Below are 22,994 nucleotides of genomic sequence, written 5' to 3' on the forward strand. Positions count from 1 at the left end.
GGGATATTTAGGTCTTTGTGAAAGATTAGTGACATAATAGGGAGCAATTACAATACGACGAAGGACTTTTCACTGAAAGGATTAGATGCGGGAGACATTGCAGGATTTAGTTGAGCTCCACAGCTCTGATCCGTTAAGCCCAGATGGGTTTAAGAAAAGTTTTGTAGAGGGTTAGTTTTTTTGGGTGAGCTAATTTTAGATTTAGGTGCGATCTTGCGTCTTAGTTGCCCCGTAACTTTCGTTTAGCTGTTGTCTTTTGAGTCTAGTGTGTGTGTGTTCAACTGTCCAAGTAGAAATCCAGGTAGCTTACTACGTTCGAGGTAGGGATGGGATTGTTGAGTAAGAAAAACATCAAGTAATAAAGCGCCAAGCAGATTATTTTGAAAATAAAAAGATATTTTTCTCCTTCTTTTAAGGCCTTATAAGTAGACGTGCATCATCAAAGTTTTGTCACTCTCGTAGCATCGTCATTGTTCATTCTAGCAACCAACCGAAGACTGAATGTTCAGAAAATTTAAAAGGGCTAACTATATGACGATTCGGTCTCCTGCACATTAGCATTTTTGAACTGCTAAGTGATTAACTGCTCATAAAAAAAATTAGGTTGCAAGGCGAGACAGTATTTTAAATGCAATAATACTAAATAAAATATTGCACTTTATTTGCAAGGTTCTCCACGGAAATATATATATTTCTGGAGTGAATATAATAAACACCAGCCATATTTCAGCTCTGATCTTTAATCTCCTAGCCTAGTTTGTTAGAAACTAACAAGTAGCGTGCTATTATTTATTGCAATCTTAAAAACAGAAAAATAATGGTACTAATAATAAGGAACTTGGTGAGAGTACAAGATTGACAGACGTGTTAACTTGATATAGATAGAAATGAAAAGCTATGAAATGACAAAAGCACACAATAGAAACGTTAGAGTCTGGACAATGTTGACAGGAAGGTCAGCAGGACATTGTATCTCCGTTGGGGCCAAGGTCGATCGGGGCTCCAATAAACTGTAGTCTGGTTAGCCAGTTCTTGGATTCGTATTTATTTACTTCTTTCTTTATAATTTTTTAGATAAATAGAAATTGAAGATAATTTTTTTTTTTAAATCCAAATATCTCTCAAAAAATGCTAATTAAAAAACTGTTTTTGGATCAGAAAACAGTCGTATGATTTTATATTTCTTTTACTTTTTGGTGGCTCGTTATTTTCCAATTTATTTTAATTTTACGGGATCATGATGTAAATAATTCATTATTACTAGCCAATAATCAATTTGTTATGATAAAAACAATAACCTCGTCACTTTTTAACACCAATTCTAGCGACTGCATTCTTCTTTCCTGAATAATAAATAACCGTGTTAAATAAGTTCCGTTAGTAATTTATTTTGATTTTATTAATTATAGGCAATTATTTCTGTTTCTGACATCAATAGCGATTTCTGATATCAACTTTTAAGGTTTTTTTAAAAACTTCTACTAAGTTGTAATAAATTGGCAAATATTTGAGATACATAAACTCGTATATATGTAATTGTCCAGTAGAGCGCTCCACGATCCCGACCATGAACGCGAGTGCAGGTTAGAAGACTGTGAAGGTTCTTAGAAACTTAGAGAGTGACGCTCAGTGACTTGATTGTTTACATTGTGTAATTTGTATTTAGTTGGTTGAAACAACTTGTAATTTAATTATTCTTTACAGGTTTGTTTTATTTATATTATATTTTGCAGGGTTTATTTGTAACACTATTATAATAATTTGTATAATTCTTTACAGAATAAATAAATCTGTGTTTACCGACTTTACATATATTTTTATTTTTTGCCTAAATTAAGTAAAAATAGATAAATAAATCAATTATTTATTGTAGGTGAAACAGAAATCTATTTGGTCAATCTTTCGACCGTTCATTTCATCATCATCTAATGTTACAATAAACAAATAATTTTGACATACTTTATACAAACGGAATATTTTTAATTTAAGATATTTTAAAATATAACCCTGACAGTGTAATCGTGATTGTTGAAAGGTAATCTATAATTCCGTGATGCAAAATTCCAGGGATAAGAATCTATTTTTAAACCACAGAAATTTCTCAAAACTCAGTTTTTGCAACTTGATGCTGACATTGTATTTTTTTATTTTGCAAAGAAATGCTAATTTAAATAAAACTGGCTAATACTTTTGTTTGTCAAAAGCAACAGAAAGTAGAAAAATTGAAAAATACAGATCTTCCATTTTATTACAGGCCAAAGAGGGCGTGGTGTGATATACGTAGGAGGGTAGGCGTGGTTTAATAAACGCGTTCTCGCTTCTCTGACTGGCTCTTCAACCAGCCTACTTTTCACACTTCCAATCTTGACCGTGATTGGCCAATTCTTTATTGTCAATTATTTTTATGAAAAATTATAGTTTAATTTTTTTTTTCTAATTTTTCCTCCGTAGGTATTTAATGAAGTATCAAATTATGCAATAAAAATTTTTCTCAATAAAAACTCAAAAAAATAAAGATTTTTGTCCATTAATATCTTGTTTTCTACACTAATAATGGTAAAACAGAAAATTGGGAATAACGATTATTTTCTTGGGAAGTAGGTAAAAGGAAATTGTGGGTCATGTTTCATGTTCACCTCCATTTCGTATGTTTATTTGCATAGGGCTGTTATTTAATGATTTTTAAAGATTTATTGATAAATAGTTTGATACCTCCTATAACAATCAATCTAGAGGGAAGGGATTAGCTATGAGGTTAGCATACTGGACTCCCACGCGGAGGTCCCGGGTTCGAATCCAGCTGCTGACCCTTAGATTTTCTCTTCCTATGAGCTTCTTACAGTTCACTGTCCGGTGATGGACAGTGTTGTCTTTAACGAGAGAACACTGTCCGGAGGCCGGCAGTGCATTGAAAAAAGCTCCGGGCGCCAATAACCTTAGATGTTGACGCGCCTTAAATCATTAAAAAAAAAAAAAACAATCAATCTAAGTTAAATGGGTGCTACACTTTACTAAACAAATATTTGTATTTGAAAATAGAAAACGGCCTGGACATCTAATAAATTCTAAACAATAATAATGTGTAAATCAGTGTAATAGACTCTACATTGATAGGTCTTTTGCAAGTCAAATTAAGGTTTTTAAGTATCTTAATCTTTGCTTTAAAAATACATTATTTCATACAGAAAAAGTTGAGCCCAAGTCCTCTTTCACTCGAACATACGGACTAAGTATTATGCACGAAAAAACTAAATACAGTGAACAGGCTTTATTTATCACAGGTTTTTTTGTGTCTTTACAATCTTTTCTTTCAAATAACTGTTCTAAATTAATTTTTTATCCAACTCAGAGTAATTTAATAGAACACCCCACAACACAGAACTGGCACAAGAATCTTAATCTGTTTTGCTGTGAAAAAATTTACTATCAAAAAGAAGCTGTGAAACAGTAAATAACATGTTATCCTATTTAGAATGCTATTTCTGTTTAAAGTCGTATTTTAAATTATTTATCAGCCTCCGAAATTATTTGTTAAATAATATTTGAAATATTAACTTAATAAGTTCAAGGAAGTTATCTAGGTTTTCTGTAATATACTGTAATAAATATTGTCAGTACTTCACGTGGAAGTTGGGAATGCTGTAAAAGAGCAAGCAGTAAACTGCTAAAACTGTCTGCGTCGAATATAATCGGCTTTGAGTTTTCCATTTACTTTTATTTTGAAGAGGGTTCGTTTTTTAGGTTTCGAAACTGTTATCGATACAAATTTATTTGTTAGAAATAAGAAAACTTTTCGATTCTTTATTTAAACCAGAGCTGTGAATAAAAAGTTCTGACTCAAACATGTATTTATTTAAAAGTTATTGCTATTTATTTTTGTTAAAATAAAGTGTTAACATTTATAATATTCGAAGCGTCAAACTTTTATTTTTATTTTTTGTTTAACATAAATATCAGCTGTGTTGGTTTCTATGAAAAGTTTAGTAGCCTTTCAATGAGTACGTTAACAATGTATGCTAAATTTGAGAGGATGCTGTGGGATTCGTTCTACCTCTGATGGTGGAAAGATAGTACAACTTCCAGTATTTATTCAACAGCGACAGCAAGTGACGAGTGCACAGTACAAGTGTGTGAGAGGCAAGGGAAGTGATGTTTCCAAAGATATTGTCAAACAAGGATTCGACTTTGCCACAAAATATGCGCATATATAGTAACAATTCTGGGCACATATATTCATTTTGTAGCTGGGCCATATATAAAAGAATTAATTTGTTTGCTCAATATATATATTAATTAAAACTTATAGATTAAGAAGTAGGTCGGGTGATGTTGTCAAAATAAACTGTCCTCAAATGTTGTGAAGGGAACATTAATTTTTTTAAATTCTTACTTGGGATGTCCACTTTTGTGATGCCAAGATAATAGAAAAGCAAATTAACTCTTATATCCTGTTTGTGTTGCAATCCCTACATTTCTAATTTATAAAAGTAAATTTCTTTCATTTTACTGCGATGCAGAAATCTATCAACTAACAATCCAGAATGATGTTTACTAATTTTCAAAATTGAACACTTTACGTACATTTTCTCAATGGTTACTTGGGTTTTATGAAGCAGGAAATTGCAAAAATAAACTTTTAAGCAATAGTTTGACAAAACGCACCCTTCATTTGCTGATCTTGCGACATTTCCTTTGGTCAATTATAATGATGATCTTTATTTAAATAAAAATGTAAATAAATATAGAAGGTAGTATTTTGTAGCCAATTGGAATTGTTGTTAATTTTATTATTACTTAATAACCTTTAGCGCGATCAATTCAAAAAATTTAAATTAATAAAACAGAATACGAACAGATAATGTACAAATTAATACAGTGCTTCCGCGTAAGTCTAGACTGGCACCTAAATCGGTAATGATCAGAATATATTATAATGTATTATGATAATATCTAATTATGATGCATTATAATTACAGTACAAGTTACGTCAAATCGGATTTTGGTTGTTAAGTTAGCAATAATATTATTTTACTGGATTTCCAGGGCGGAGATCCTGGATTTTTAATCCAAACCTTTAAGCTTCTTACAGTTCACATCTGGAAAATGTAGTTTTTTTAACGACGGGACATTATCCGAAGGCTGAAAAAGTTACGGGCACCAATGACCTAAGTTGTTGACGCGGCTTAAATTAAAACAGGCAATTATAAAAATATTACCCACAAGCCTGCGAAATGAGAGCTGACGAATTATTAGTGGATTAGCTAACTTCTTTGTTGTAAGTTGTAATTAAATCATTGACGAATGGAACGTTTACATTCATTAGGAGGAGGGCTTAAATGGAATGGATAATGTCCATTAGACAAGTACAAGTTTCGAGCTTTTACTCAGAACAAACTATTGCTGAAAATAATTGCAAACAAAAATTAAAATAAATACGATAAATAACGTACCCTTTCTCTAAGTGTTAACAAGAAGAGAATCGGCTGGCTGTCCTTGGGAGTAGCCTCTAGAAATGTGATAGGAATGGTATGCACTGAGGAATCTACTAGCAATGAATTTCCTTTAATGGTACAAATTTTTCTTCGTTTAACCTATAAAACAAATAATAAATATCATTTATTATAAAAATTATTTTTATTTTACCATAAAAAGCGATTTAAGGATAATATAGAAGGATCAAGGATTGCTAGTTTCATTGGATAATACGGATTATTAATAGTATTCAGGACAGAAAATTAGTTTTTTCTACAAGGATTAGATAGGTTTTGATTTCTTCTTATACAACACAAAGACAACCTTTTTTCGTAGATTAAACATCATAATATACTTGGTTCAATATTCAATATGGTTGCAAATTAATGGAACTTTTACAAAAAGAATTTAAAAGTAAACTAACACAATCGTGGTTCAAGTTAAGTTGCTATAAATGATGAAGCTATCAATTGATTTCCACTATTTAATATATAAGCCAAATGTAAGCGAAGCGTCCAAAAGTGTTCTACGCAAAGGAAGCAGGAAACACGCTTTCTTCCTCGACAAATTGACCGGAAGACAACAGCAAATTTTGTTTTTACTGTTTACACTACTTCCTGAAAGAATTTATTTACTAATTGAAATTCCAAAATTGTTTCAGCTCTATTAATTATAAGTATTTCTAAATACAATATTGGTGGCCGTGTGATTTTTAACTGCTTGAAAATGTCGGGACTAAGTTTATTTTTTGCGAGAATTTGCAAGAGAGCAAGGCAGTGAGTACGAGGCACAAAACCTGGGTTATCAAACATAAATATTTCCCCAACACCCGTCTGGTCTGGATTGAAAGAGAGTTTGCTACAACGATCTACTAAATACAAATATATGATCAATAAACTTGTCATTAAAATACATTAACGACTTGATGGACCAGCAAATTACTGTTCAGGTTATATACGAGCAATTAGATTAAGCCTTTCAATTACCCGTTTATTTCTCATTAAAAGTACGATATATTCCCTTTTTAAGGCTATAAAATTGCCTAATATCGATTTTTATGCCATTTTTTTTGAGTATAAGATGTAGTATCAAATAAACAATGTAGTAACTACAAAAGTATACCTCAAAGTCAATTTTTTTTTTAATAAGAAGAGGTATATTTCTTCACCGGGCTTGCAGATAATGTAAGGTGTTATAGATACCCTAACTGAAGACAATAACAAAGATATAAAATTATCACCAAGGCAACCAATCGTTAGTAAGTTTGTAACTACTAAGGTCGTAATGGGTGCCTATACCCTAATAACCTGCATTACTTTATTTTTAACTTTTTCTGCTTCAAAGAGCAGTGAATTACGTTCAATAGCTTTTATATTTACAAGATTCTGGCTAAGATGCGTCTTATGGTCAATTAGTGTGAGCCTTATCCCCTTTTAGGTGTATACATAGAAAAGGAAATTTGAAACTTTGTTCTAGGAAAACTGAAAATTTAAATTAAAAAGCACAGAAATTTCAGTAATTAACGCTTCTCCTCTAACATAAATCACAAGTGTAACCTTCCGCCACCAAAACTGCAGGTGTCACGGACTGATGGAAAAACTGATTGTGGGATTGATCGTGTAAGATTGAAACAGTCAAAGAATTGACCACTGATTGACTTTGTAAAGAGTCTAGATTTTTTTTTCATAACAGCTTTTTTAGCTCACTAACGGACTGTTCTGAAACCATAAATGAACAAGAATCAGGGCGCCATTGACGTAATATATTATTATTGTCTTGCCTTAAATAATTTAGTAAATAGACAATAAGATTCGCCATGTGAATGCATTTCTTGATCAATCGCTAGCTTTTTGCTAACAATTATTGACATAGAACTAAGTCGGCATGTGAAATTGAGGTAACAAGAACTGTCGTAGACCATATTATTTAAATAAACTCATCGATTGGAAATCTTTATTATAATTTTGTTACTCATCGAAACAGTACAGCATTAACGTAAAATAAAATCTGTTCCTTTAAACAGAATTGTCAAAAAAAGAGCACTCAATTTGAGATTAACAGAGTAATCCCATTCTCCGAAGGAAGATCTTGGTTCTGGAAGCAATGTTGAATGTTTTGATCTGAATGTAAGAACAGTTTCTCAGAGAGAGAAAAAGTTCAGCTGTAACTGAAACCACATTTAAAGTCAGCGTTTTCAACTCTTCATTAAAAATAATGTATTTTGACAATTCTTGGCCACACATTCTCATAGAAATGAGTAGTCTTTTGAGATCTTATTTAAAATAAATTTTCAAAATTCATTTTTTAATGAAGTCTTCGAAAAGGTTACCTTAAATGATTTGGGCTACTTTAACATTTATCTTCTAAAATAGGTTGGTAATCTTAAATTATGGTTATGCATTAATCATATGTGTGGCTTTTTGTATCTCCATGTTAATAACTCAATGCCATCCAAGCTCGTCAGTAATGTCAGCAATTTTTAAAAATTTACCTTCTTGAATAAGTCTATCAACAAGCCAATCAATCAAATTTTAATAATTATTAATGATTTTTTTCTAATTTTGTTATTTTTCAACGGCAATTTTTGCTTTTTTTTTTTTAAGTGAAGAAACAAAATTAATGGATATAAAGGATTTGGCATAATTTTTAAGACAATCTGGTGTTTTGAAACTGGAAATGGCTACCAAGTTCATAATTCATGTTTAAAACACTGTAAAATATTCATCGTGGTGTAAAATTTTTAACAAAGCTTAAACTTGGATGTGTTTCAAGCTTTTGGCAGTTTGCAAACAAATGTTCCTACAGTTTCATTGTTTCAGTTGGGTTTAAACTGGTCGACGTTCCGGGTTTTTTGTTTGTTCCAAGGTACTAGTCTATTTGTAAATGTTATATAAATAATAATTTGTCTTCTGTCGTGACTTTTACTAATCTTTTCTTTATACTTACTGCAATGATTAAGTAATTTTTCAAAAGTTTCATTAGTTGAACTGCAAATTTTTGGAGGAAAACCTAACAACTCCTCGTCCCAGAAATGTTCTTAACTCAGTTCTTTAAGAGAAATAGATTAAATCCTATAGAGTAGATTTAGAAGTATAATGACGGTACAAAGTTTAAAAAAGGATCAATGGCGTCACTGTTAAGAGAATCTTGAAAATTGAAAAATAAATTTACTTCCGAATGGAGGATTATCTTCTTTCTTTTTCAATAATTTGAATTTTCTTATTGGTAACAGATTGGCTAGCATTGCTCCAAGTCAGTGTTGAATGTGGATTGACTAGTATTTGAATTATTAATCGTATTATTTGAACAATCCAACCTCAGAATTCATTTCATTCAGTTCGCCAATTATTTGGTTTTAGATTTTGCGGTTTTATTGGAATTGACAGACCTCGCTCTCTCTGTTCCTCTACATAAATCTAATTCTTTTACTTTCAAATAATAAAGACAAAAATATATATTTTTTCCATTATTTTGTCTCCCTATTGGTGAAATATTCACTTTAACTTTTACAAGCACTAGTTCATTATACTTTTAAATAATTTACTATTTCTTGTTCACCTTCAGATTGGTTATGTCGTAAGAATGCATTTTAAAATTTTAATGATAATGTGAAATCACCAATAAAAATAAATTAAAAACTTTGGGTCTATCTCGCACACAATTCTTGTAGACAAATTAAATTACTATGGTACCTAAGGGTAGAATATGGTATTCATGACGAGAAAATTTTAATGAAGTATATAAGAAATTGGGCCAGCAGATGAATTTCATAAAATTAAAATATATGGCTTTAGGCAGGAAGATAGAAGGAGTATTGGACGTTGATGGGCATACAACTATAGAACAATTTGTGTATTTAGGATCAACTTTTAGATAGAAGTGAGGGACCCGATTTGGATCCATTTAAAAGAATTAGAAATGCAAGTAAAGCTATAAAAATGCTGCACCCGAAGCTATGGAATACGACCATTTCAAAAAAATGCAAAAAAAAAAAACAAGAATCGGAGGTATCCTGCTGTATCCGTCAGAAACTGGGACTGTTTCCATAAAAATTAAGAAAAAAGATGAAGGGTATGGAGATGGATTTTATGGAGAAGATCTCTGAGAAAGACAAGGTAGGGTAAGATGAGCAATGAAAGGTTAAGAGAAGTGATGGAATTACGAGAGGACATTTCCGGGAATGGTAATGAAGAAGAATGGTCCTCTCCTCTTTGCGTAGATTGCAATGAGGAGGAGGATTTCAAACATATAATAATGGTTATGTCCACGTTATGTAGCAGTAAGGAAACGAATGTTTGACGACATATACAGGTATTTAGATGCACCATTTCGCTGCGAAGACATAATATTCTCCACCAACATCTATGTGCTTAAATCTATAGCAGAGCTAGCAATGAAATATGAAAGTATTTAAAAGTTATAGAATGAATGCAAGAAAATGATTAGAGAAGGATTACGTGATTTTAATTTCGGTTAAGCTATAGGGATGGCAGAAGCACAGAGTACTGATCCATCCATTAGTTGTAAGGTTTATGTAAATAGTTGTATATAGTAGAGGGATGAATGAGTGAAGCGAATGTATTTATAAGTAAGAATGGAGAGTGAGTGATATTCTAGTGATAAGCACCTAGACGATGCTGGCTGTATGGCGAAAGCCAATGCCAAAAAAAAAAAAAAAAAATGAAGAAGAACTTGAGTTGAAATTTATATAAGGAGGGTGGAAGATTTTTAGAACGGGCACCACTGGAAAGAGTGGAAGACCACGTCAGACGAGTGATGATAGAATCCTGGAGGTGATGTCGAGTCGCGATTTGGCTGGCGAGGACTGGCAGGACAAAGATAAAGGGAGGAGTGCCTTGGCCTAAACGGAAAACCTTAAGAAAAGGAAGAAGCCGACATAAGTCAATAAAGGTATCTAAGGAAAATTTTGGAACTTCTTCAAAGGATATTTGACTGGCCAGAACTGTGTGTTTTTTTGGAGGAACACCTATCGATTTAAAGGAAACTGTGCATGTGTTTTTAATTTAACGAATTTAAATCTACTTCTCAACACTACATATTACTGACACAAACCGTTTTATACGAGTATGTGCGCATAGCAAAAAGCAGTTGTTGTGTAGAACGGAAATTGCTTTTTCTTTTTCTTTTTTAAATGTGAAAATCAAGGGATAGATTTATTTCCTGTTTCGATTAATAAGATTTTTTTTTCTTTTTTATTTATTTACAACTGTACTGAACATAAAATGTAAAAGAGGTCGCAGGAATAAAAGAAAAAACACAATACACAAGTGGTAGTTGACAAAGAGTGGTGGACGATAATGAGGAAAGTAGAGGATTGGCATGAGTGAAAAGGCTGGAATGGAATTCTTTATTTCTAGATGTAACTAGATCGGGAAAACAGAGGTTGCAAAAAGGTTGCAGACTTAAAAAAGGAGCGTCTGTAATTCGGCGGAAGATTTCCGGAAAGAGATTTACTGCTTAGTGAGACTTGATGAGAAGTGGAAGGTTTGAATCGAATAAAAGAGATTAAAAAATTTTGTTAAACCAGCAACTACTGCGTACCAAATACTTTTTCTAGGCTATAAAAACATCGAAATGCAAACATACTAGTACATGAACTAGTTTTTAGAACGAATAATGGCAAATTGTGGAATGCTAGTTATAAAAAAAACATGAGATATAATTCATACTCGGGCAAACTTGTCTGCCCCGGACAGGTTATACAATCTCACTCCATCTCTGTCTAATTGCAATGCTCAGTAAATCATTGCCTTCGATGTAGACAGACGACAATATCATGTCCGCACTGTGTGTACGTCACAGTATACTTTGTGTTTAGTTTGAACAATAATATCTAGTCTTCATATCTACTGAAAAATACACACCGTTAGAGCTATAAAACTTTATTTTTTGAATAACGTTTTGTTTAATCTCATATTTTCTCCAAAAGCTATTTCCAGATGATGAACACTAATTATAACGGTTCTAAAATAAATTAACACAATAATAGCTTACTTCCTATATTTTACGAACTAATAAAATACTGATGAATAAATGAGCGCCCTAAAAGGTCTCTCAAAGTTAAATGTGTTAAAATGTAAGCCTAAACAAATCCAAGGTCGTACTCTGTACGCTAGATTATACCAATTTTTCTAATTTGATGATTGCCATGTTAGCTTAAAAGAAACAGAAAAGTATTTCTATTGAGTGGGTGGTCCTTGATCTATTTGCAGTGACCGTTCTCTAACAGCGGGTGGCCAACAGAAAAAGGTTATTATTGCAAAAATTGATTATTTTTTTGTTTTATTTCACAAAAATATAAATATTTTTTAGCAATAGTTTTTCATATAAAATTTCTCTTACGGTAAGTACTTTTTTCTCACAGATTTCTGTTTTTGATTGAGAACAAAAAAGTGACTTTTATAAGTCTATTTTTGTGGTATATTCACTACAACACAAAAAATTGTAAATACTAAGACGTTACAATTGCAAATTTCTTCCAGAGATGTTATAAGGCAGTCGTTTCCGAACTTTCTGTATCGTCTTACCCCATCTTTACCGCATTTCTTTTTTTTAACAATTAAATACTATAAATACATTATAAATAATTTATACTACGATAATTTAATGGATCCCAAAGCAATATTCTGGATCTTGTCAAGTTCTTAACCAGAAAAATCTGTTGTAAAATAAATTAACACAATAATAGCTTACTTCCTATATTTTACGAACTAATAAAATACTGATGAATAAATGAGCGCCCTAAAAGGTCTCTCAAAATTAAATGTGTTAAAATGTAAGCCAAAAAGTTTTAAAAATAAAGTGCAATTTTTCTTCACAAAAGTCAAATTTGATCTATTTAAGATAAAGCAAATATAAATACATTTATTTAAGAATTCATAGTTAGAGGAGTGGGTGTTGGTCTAGTGGTCAAGAGCGTGGCTTTGTGAGTGGGAGATCCCCGGTTCGAATCCCACGTATGGCTACTTTTTATTTGTTAGAAAAAATTGTTTATAGCAAAGTATGAGCTCCCGCCCTCGTCCACGTCACCTAATTGGTAGCTGGACGTTAAGCCCCGCCTGAGAAAATAGGCGATTACTTTACTTTACTAGAACCGTAGATAGATATACTTTAATACTGAATATATACATTATTTACACAAAATGATCAATGTATTTACATTACAACCTTTTTTACACTTCAGAGAACGCTTAGGATGGGACATGGATGGAAAAAATCTGTATGGGAGAATGTTAATGAAGGATGTGTTTAATTCTTTTGTGTCCTGTAGGGAATAGAAGGATCGTAGGAGGCTATGTTGCGGCAGAGTGGATTAGAATGATTATCTAGGATGCAGAGGAGTTCCAGGAAATGGTTTTGGGCCGAAGAATGGTACGGATGCAGTCTTGTAGAGAGAGCCGATTTTAGCATGTCGTTGAGAGTCAGTCGCAAGTCTGAGAAATTTATTTAATACTAAATATTTTTAGTTATTACCTAGGGCACCAATAACCTCAGATTTTGTCGCGCCTTTTAAATGCATTCATATTTCATTGCTAGCTCTGCTACAGATTTAAGCACATAGATGTTGGTGGAGAATATTATGTCTTTGTAGCGAAATGGCGCATCTAAAATATCTGTATAAGTCGTCAAACATTCGTTTCCTTTCTACCACATAACGTGGACATATCATTATTAAATGTTTGAAATCCTCCTCCTCATTGCAATCTACGCAAAGAGGAGAGGACCGTTTGTTGATCCTGTGAAGATACGATCCGCACACCGCGTGGTTCGCTCTCAGCCTGCTTATTGTCGGTAACAACATTCAACGTTGTAATTCTTTGTTGTAAGTCTTAAAATACACGGTTTAGTATTACATAAATGACCACAACTTTGATTTTTAAAATAAGGTTTACATTCTACTAAGAAAATGTGTAAACCTATTTGAGTGACTGTCAACGGAAGTTGCCGACACAAAAGTTGTCAACCTGCAGGCTGTTTTCTGCCAACCAATAATTAAATGAGCAATCAAATTACAATGCATTGGAAAGCACTAATTTAATGAAGGCGCATTTTTAAGGAATTTAAGTTTCAGCATTTACCTTGCATCCCCCTACTCACTTAAGTTCGACATTCATAGCACGACATCTCCTCAGGCTAGTGGCCGTTATGCTAACTAATAATTTTGACATAATGCAATAAAAAAAAAAAAAACTAATGCTGAAATAATTATAGACACAGAAAAATGATGAAGTAACCGTACATGTAACTCAGTGATCAGCTTGGAGTTCTGATGGTGACTAATACGTCATTAAATAATTGCAATATTTCTTGATTTAAATTTGCGTAGAAGTTACGCACTTGACAGGTGCAAAAAAAATAAACAGTTTTTCTTTACTTTCAAGTGTGGGTACACCGCATAAACGCAACGAATATTGCGTAATATACTTTAATGTTAGCCGTAAAAGTTAAAAGCTGTGATACAATGAGGGTATACGAGTATTCTAATCATCAAAGGATCGCAATTCTTTGTAGCATGCTAATAAGGTCGTTTGCAAGGTTACAGTAGCTGAATACTTGAACAGTACACTTGATATCTTTGATAGGCAATTTCAGAGAAAGATTTTACGTCCAATTAAGATGGGTAACAACTGAAAAATAAATTGTAACAGGGGACTAGATCCTTTTATGGAGATGCTTTTTTGCATATAATGGTATATACAATTAATTTTTTTGTTATCTCTTATTATATGTAAGTTGATATCAATAATCAAGATCTAGTTAACTGTGAACGTTTGTTGTTAGCTAACTTTCTGATATCTGCACAACGTGCACAAAGATGAATTAGTAAATATCATTTCTTTTAGAACTAAGGAAACCTCAGGTGCTAGAAAAACAGAAAATAAGTATGAACAGAATTCTTTCCAAAAACTAATGACCAAATTAGCTTCAGAATGTAGCTATGAGGCCTTGGGCACACAGAAAGCGGTCTGTCGCGGCGGGCAACGATCTCCGACCAAGGCGGTCAGGCGGTCTAGTTGTATTATACAATGTTTCACCATCTCTGTCAAGCAGAAGGCGGTCTCTACCGCCGTGGGCTAGTCTTTGTCGCGACGACAAGCAAGATCTGTAGTCAAAATTACGGATTTCAACGTGACCGCCACCTAGTAAGTACGAAATAAAGATTCCAAAGTTAAGAAACTTTATTACTCATTTTTAAATTTCATTCTCGCGACATACGAAAATACTAGAAGAACCTATCTTCATGTGACTCCAGTTCGATACATAAGCGGTGGTATTCCCCTAATGGAAGAGCTTGGTGCAAAAAGGAGTATCTACAGTTTTTTAAAAAAATTTTAGTAGGACAAAAAACTAAATATGCTTTAAGATGTATTCCTTATGTTGTGTCTGCTGTAAGGATTAGTTAATATATTGTGATGGGGTCATTTGGGGCTCTCAATTTGAACTTTCTAGGGCATTTTTTAAGCTTGCTATAAGCAAAAGTTATTTTGCAGCTAACTCTTTTTTTTGCACCAAAATCACAAATTTTCAGTAAAACTTCGAGTACATATTAAGTACTTTAGTCGAACAGATTTCTTGTTTTTGAGCTTTTAAGTGGCATTTTGTGTCTTGTCGAAGCGAATGTTAGATATATTATTACGCCTGTCAAAAAAAAAATAATAATAATATCTACCTAATATAAACTAAATAAACCTAATATAAAAATTGATTGTGTCATCTTTTCTGTTTGGAGCAAAAGAAAGTTATCTGCAGTAGAAAACTCATTTTTGCTCCTAATCTAATCTAGGTTAGAGAATAAGTGATATAAGTAATAATAAACGAGTCTTTATACAGACTCATTTATGCACCAAAAGATGTACGTAGAATTGAACATACAATAAAGGGCGTCACTAAACACATTGTCTGAAAAAAAATGTAGTTAACTCCTTTTTGCACCAAGCTCTTCAATTGGTCTCTTTTCTAATTGATTTCCATCACCCAACTAATAGCAGAAGGAGTTGCTCTTCGCCTGGGTTCATAACTCAATATATAAAAATTAAAACAAAGAACAAGAAAACGCACTATTACTTCTCAAGAAGAAAGCTACCTAACTGGACGGCTCAAACAAAGATATCGCGTCCTGTGTGACGTCCCCAATATCGCAGAACGCTGGATCGCTACCAGCCGCAACAGACCGCTTTCTGTGTGCCCAAAGCCTTGAGGCTGAAATTCTTCTTTAAAAATAAAGTAACAGCTTTTCTTCCTTTTTAATAACTTAACTGAAATTCACAACTGCAGCTACGAGGAAATGAAATTACGATCCATTAAGATAACAGTTATTAGAGGCTCTTCAAAGAATCAATTTCTCAATAAAAACTCTTAGATAAAGATTAGAATTATAACTTTTATTTAATACAAACAAATTTAACAGCCTGATTATTTTGATTTATCATCAACAAAAATCAATAAATATAGATCAGAGATCTTTTCCTTGCTGCTGCATTTTTTGGTGGATTCACAGAGAGTTAAAGGGTTAATTCTGGGTAAAAGCTTAATAAATTGCAAATTTATTTAAAAAAAAAAATGAGAGGTCGTCGACTTGTTTAGGGCAAAGTGCATCTATCCGCAGTTGGTGAGAGCTGATACTGCATGTCACAACTGGGTGTGCGGAATGAGGCTCGTTATTTCTTGTACCGTTCTAGATGATGCCTAATGACCTTTTAAAAAGGCAACCAGACTATTTCTCTTGAATACAAATATAAAATTAACTTTTTAAAACATTGGTTTACATGAATGAAATTCGCAATGAATTCTTAAAGACGGTTATATAAATTTTTTACTACGGTTTTTATTTATTTTATTAGAATTATTAAAACTGTCCGGTAGGACAGTTGTATAAGGGTTGACCATCAAAAACTGCACGAAAAAGCGTAACGTTGAAAAACACCCAACTTTGACAATTTTTTGCTATTTTTCTATAAAAGATAAAATTCCCAAATTTTCTTTAAATCTTACTCCGAACCCTCCTTTATAACTGTAATTTTTTTGCAACCACCCAGATCTAATAGGTTTCGAGAAAAAAGTTGCCGAAAATGAGCAAAAACGGCTTTTTCAAAAAATGTTCTTGTTCTTGTTCTTGTTGTTGTTGTTGTTGTTGTTGTTGTTCTTCTTCTTCTTCTTGTTACCTTTTTTGTAAACAACGTAGCGCCTAAACGCGCGAACCGATTTTCATGAATGAGGTGTCATTCGATTCGGAATTTTATGTAGATGTGCCTTTTGGGGGTCTCGACGCTGTACATCGAATGGGAGAGGAGTTAGCCCCCTTTATGTAAGGCCCCCTCCAAAATTATTATTACTAATAACTCTGTAAATCTTGACCCGATTTTGATAGAATTTGGTAGGATGATAGAGTTAGGGCTCCCCTACGTAACAATAAAGCGACGATCTGCTCTTACACTTGTTAAGGGGAAGTATAGCAATCGTTTCAAATTATCGACACGTGAACCGATATTCATGAATGAAGTGTCATTCGAATCGAAATTTTGTACAGATTTGCACTTTAAAAGTCTCGACGCTATGCCTCATAAGGAGGGAAGTTTGCCCCACCCAAATAAGGCCCTTTCTAAAACTATTATTACCAATATTTCTATAACGCTTAGTCCGATTTTGATAAAATTTAGCACGAAAAAGTGATGAAAGCTCCTCTACGTGGCTGTGAAGTGCCATCATGCTCTTACACCTACTAAGAGAAGTACTGCAATCGTTAAAATTATCAATGAGTGAACCGATTTACATCAATGAATTGTCGTTCGATTCAAAATCTTTGCCTTTTAGGGAGAAGTACTGTAATCGCAGTTTATTTTTCTTGCTCCTCTTAAAAGGAAGTACTGAAATCGCAGTTTAATTTTGCTATTTACGTACCTTCCTATTTTATTCAAAACGCTTTCTAAAAAAAATTGTTATTGAGGATGGTTTGGGGACCGCAACTATAATCATTCTTTAAAAAGATCTCTCCAGTGGTAGTTACGGTTCCGATTTAACACCTTATCAGGTTATAATGATAGAATAGCTTATTCCAAATTTTAAAAAATCTGTAAAGCAGACGTAACTTTGCAAATAGACAAAAAGGAAAATCTATCCAAAAGGTACAAAAATCTCCTTAACAAAAACTTACAGTTTTAAAAGTTAAGTATAAGGGTTGATTAAACGCCAAAAGGTACACAAATCAGCAGTTCCCAACATTTCATTAATACTTCATTGATATAATTTAAGTAATTTTACTGCATTAACTTTTCCTTCACATTTTTTAGAATTTATTAGATGTCACAGACCCTTATGCTGGCCATTTTCGTCTACAAAATATTTACTCAAGTAGCACACCATTTAACTTAGATTGACTGTAATATCTATTTATCTATAATAATCAAACTATTAATCACAGGTGAAAAAGAAAACGTTATAAAAAATATTAAAAAAATATGAGGCTAAAAAATTCATAAACTTTTTTAAAAAATGCTTACACCAACATACATCAATGATTTTATTTATTTATTTTTATTTTTAAATAAAAATCATTGGTTTAAGTTCATTCTTCGATTAAAGTAATTGTTACTTTAGTAGTAGTCAAACGTTTATAATAATAGGTAATAAATTATCTGGCTTTATCGCAAATAATATAGTTTTCTTCAATTACATTCTCAATCTAGGTGTTCTTCCCACAATGTTATATATATGTAATATAAAATAAAGAAAATAAAGATATGCATATTTTTAGGACAGCTAATTATTCCAGTATTTTACCATAAGTAAAATTAGGGGGACTAAATTAAATTACAATTGAGAAATGAGTAAATATTGTTGAATAATCTACTTGTTATTAACTGTATGTTATTTGTGCTCACGAATATTTCGGTAAGACGAATTCAAGACTGAAATATTGTTTTGAATCCTCTGTGATTCAAATTTAAACAGTAGCCGACTCTAACTTAGTCTTTTTCTACTTTAACATGCATGTATATGTGACTACTCAGAATAAAGGGCACATTAAAGAGAAATCAGAAGAATAATTTGGAATAGAGTTAAAATAAAAACCTGTTTAATTACGAAGATATAATATACATTTTATCATAATTGTAACAAAATAATATTATGAATGAACTGGCCAGCATAAGGGTCTGTGACATCTAATAAATTCTAAAAAATGTGAAGGAAAAGTTAATGCAGTAAAATTACTTAAATTATATCAATGAAGTATTAATGAAATGTTGGGAACTGCTGATTTGTGTACCTTTTGGCGTTTAATCAACCCTTATACTTAACTTTTAAAACTGTAAGTTTTTGTTAAGGAGTTTATTAAGTATTCTTGTTCAATAGTTTATATTTATTATTAATATTATTAATTTATTGCAACACTAATTATTAACTATGTAAATGATACTCAATTTTTTTTTCGCGCGTCTACTGTGATAGTTTTTAGACAGTTATTTACTAAAAGCTTTTCGGAACGACTTCTTATTTATTTTTTAAATACAGCAAAAATTGGCCTCATTATAAAGGAACTTCCTTTAAAATTTAGCAGTGGAATCTAATTAATTTGACGTAAGAAACATTTCTTAGAAACGATTCTTAAAGAGATTTTACAATTAGATCTTTTAAAGTCAAGATCTCTTTCATAAGAAATGATAATATTCATTAATAATAAATTTTCATATTGCATTTGATCATATCTCATTCGTAAAATAAAGATTAAAGCTAGAAAGTGTTCGCCTGCAATTGAAGTAGAAACTGTTTCAGCATCAGAGCATTAAAAAATTTAATGAAGATTTTTCAATTTTAAAAGATAGTGTGTCTAAAGCGCGCATCATCTCTCTCAGTCACTTCAGGAAGTAGATGAAAGACGTCCGGACTAGTAAATAATATCCTGCAGTAATTATGACTAGAGTGGAGAACTGCGCATGAGCAGGAGGCTGCAAAAAAATGGCCAGCTTTTGGTTTAACTCTTTAATTGTTTTTTCATTGTTTTTGTTTTTCAGATATCAAGTCAATCTCTTAAATAAATAATAATTCAAATTTATTGTTGGCGCTTTATGTGGACTTCAACGTAGAATAATTCAGGGAGTTCTTATATCCTAATAAATAAGGCTGTGTTACACAACATTCTAAATTTCTGGCCCCAGTTTAAATATGAAAAACATTGAAGTCATAACAGTTCTATTTGAAGCACAGAAGTGAATCTAAAGTCTTTAGCACAGACTTTTTCCGCACTATTAGGCAACAGTCTGAAGTTCCTGTTTTCTTATTTTTAGAGATACATACGAGGTGTGGCTATTAAATAACGAGACTGATGCTGCTACAGAAGAACTATGCATGCGCCAAATCCTAACGTCCGTCAGCTGTGCTGCGTAAAGCCTTCTCTTTCGATTGCAGCGTCTCATGTGTTTGTAGAGAAATCTGTCTGACGACGGAACCGACGTTTGTGTAAGAGGTGTTAGTTTCGTTTAGCCGAAAACATGATACTCCACATGTAGTAGAGCGACGAATTGTCGTGAAATTTCACATGAAACTGGGTAAAACCGCTACTGAAACTTATCTTTTATTAAAAGAAGTTTATGGTGATGAATTTTAATCACGTGCGCAAGTTTTTAAGTGGTTCAAGCGTTTCCAAGATGGCCGAGAAGACGTCGGAGATGATGACCGCCCCGGTCGTCCTTCCACATCCAAAACGGATGAAACGGAACGATTATAATTAATCAACATTACTACCGTAAGGTACTTGCTCAACTTCGTGAAAGAGTAAGGGAAAAACGACCCGATTTGTGGAAGAACAAGTCACGGGGTTCTCCATCAAGACAACGCGCACCGGCTCACACTGCATTGTCTATCAAGACGTCTCTAGCCAAGTACAACATCCCAGTTTTAGGCCATCCGCCTTATTCGCCTGACCTGGCCCCATGTGACTTTTATCTGTTCCCCCAAAGTCAAATCTGCATTAAAAGGAACACGATTTCATTCTGTTGAAGGTGTGAAAGAAAAAGCGGCACGCGTCATGCAGGAGCTTACAGAAAAAGACTTCCAGCACTGTTTCGAACAATGGTAAATTCGCATGGAGCGTTGTAGGGATAGGGGAGTGGTGTATATTGAAGGAGATAATAACTAAATATGTATAAATTTAAAATAAAATGTTTTACAGCAATAGTCTCGTTATTTAATAGCCACACCTCGTATATTACCACAAAAGATAGACATCATAGGAGGTCCTTTTTCTATCTCTTATTTCCTAGATGCGAATAAAGTACAAATTTTTAAACTTCTATTTCATTAACAAAGCAACTAAACAATTTCAATCAGTTAAGAAATTATCCTATCCATTAGTTAAACACGTACAAAATTAATTAATCTAAGAAGCCACAAAAATAAAACTAATCACTGCCACAAATATTTAACAAATGAAAGAATTTATTGTTCGTTTATTCTAATTAAATATGATTAAATAAAAATTTAGATCGCTAAAATTAAGCAGTAAAAGAGTTATTATAGTAATAACATTTCCAGTTAGAGATATTAGATATTCAAAATTGCTGTAGGGCATATCCGATTGAACATACTTGATAATAATATAAACATGTATTTAGAACGAAGTATGTAATAATAATTAATACCTTTATGATAATAGGTTAGTTTCAAACAACTTTCCACCTTTTTATTGATTTTTGTGATTTTTTTCCCCCGACGGTTTAATCATAATGCTTAAAATATTATATAATTTTACTGTTTCTAGTTTTAATGAGTTTAAATTTATTTTACTGGTTCTTAAAAATGTGTATTTTTATTTTTTAAATTATTTTATCTCGATAGAAGACTTACTTGGACAGAAGTCAACAGCTGTCGACAACTGAAAAGACTATTAGACAACAGATCAAAACTCACTCTGGACAACAAAAGACTTATTTATGTAAGTATACTAAAGCCAGTCTGGGCTTATGGCATCAAATTGTGGGGTTCAACCAAACGCTCAAATCTCTCTAAAGGATGCCAGTCCTTGCAGTTCTAAAATTCTTCGCTCTATAGTAAACGCTCCTTTCTACGTCACCAATCAAGTAGTAATCGCCTATTTTTTCAGGCGGGGCTTAACGTCCAATTACTATTTACTAAGTGTCATGGACGGAGGCGACTAGCAAACGTACTTTACTATTTCTCATTCAACCATAAAATAAAATCCAAGGCCAAGACCGGGAATCGAATCCAGTACCACAACACCAATCAAACCATTCACAGCTTATACACTTCGTCCAACGCTGCTCTAGTTTCTTGATCCCTTCCGAATAATAGGATTTGTCCAAGTCTGAAAAATAGCCATTCGTTTCTGCAATCACCTCCTCGTTTGAATAAAATCTTTTTCCCGCCAGCCATTTCTTCATATTGGGGAACAAATAGTAGTCCGAGGGAGCCAAGTCTGGAGAATAGGAGGGATGTGAAACGAGTTGGAACCCTATTTCCATTAATTTTGCGACCACAACTGCTGAGGTGTGAGCTGGTGCGTTGTCGTGATGGAAAAGGACTTTTTTGTGGGCCAATCGTGGGCGTTTTTCTTGCAGCTCGGTTTTCAAACGGTCCAATAACGATGAATAATATGCACCTGTAATAGTTTTACCCTTTTCCAGATAGTCGATGAGGATTATTCCTTGCGAATTCCAAAAGACAGTCACCATAATCTTTCCGGCCGAAGGTACGGTCTTCGCCTTTTTTGGCGCAGATTCCCCGTTGGTAACCCATTGTTTAGATTGTTCTTTGGTCTCAGAAGTGTAGTGATGTATCCATGTTTCATCCACAGTGACGAAACGACGCTTAAAGTCCTGCGGATTCTTCTGGAACAGCTGCAAACCGTCCTTGCAACACTTCACACGATTTCGTTTTTGGTCAAGCGTGAGCAATCGCGGCACCCATCTTGCGGATAGCTTTGTCATGTCCAAATGTTGATGCAAAATATTATGTACCCGTTCATTCAAGATGCCCACAGCACTAGCAATCTCACGCACCTTCACTCTTCTGTCATCCATCACCATATCATGGATTTTATCAATGATTTCTGGAGTAGTAACCTCAACAGGGCGTCCAGAACGTTCAGCGTCACTTGTGCCCATATGGCCACTCCGAAAATTTTGAAACTACTTATAAACTGTTCTAATCGAAGGTGCAGAGTCACCATAATGTTTATCAAGCTTCTCTTTAGTCTCCTGAGGCGTTTTGCCTTTCATAAAGTAGTGTTTAATCAACAAACGAAATTCTTTTTCGTCCATTTTTTGAAAATCACTCGACTTCCTCGATTCAAACGAATGCCAAACACAAAGAAATAGACCGATCTGGCTGAAACTTGGTGTGTATTCTTCCAAGAGTGCTACTAACTAAACATAACCTCGATACGCGCCAGTGGTGCTATCTCTCTGACTTTGCACGGACTTTTCAAACGACCCTCGTAAACATTCCTTTCGTTGCCACAGTACACTTCCTGGAAGAAACACTTCTAG

General features: G+C 33.1%; 1 protein-coding gene across 1 annotated transcript in view; it reads right to left on the minus strand.

Moving 5' to 3' along the window:
- Nucleotides 1-22,994, minus strand: part of LOC141454745 (peroxidase-like) — an 81,239-nt gene that overhangs the window by 30,887 nt on the left and 27,358 nt on the right. Inside the window, exon 2 of the mRNA XM_074129308.1 lies at nt 5,451-5,591. The gene's annotated coding sequence lies outside the window, so the exon portion shown is untranslated. The remainder of the gene's footprint in view (nt 1-5,450; nt 5,592-22,994) is intronic.

The sequence above is a fragment of the Rhodnius prolixus genome, unplaced genomic scaffold (genome assembly GCF_049639745.1).
Source record: "Rhodnius prolixus isolate KJV_2025 unplaced genomic scaffold, Rpr scaffold_9, whole genome shotgun sequence".
NCBI classification, from domain to species: domain Eukaryota; kingdom Metazoa; phylum Arthropoda; class Insecta; order Hemiptera; family Reduviidae; genus Rhodnius; species Rhodnius prolixus.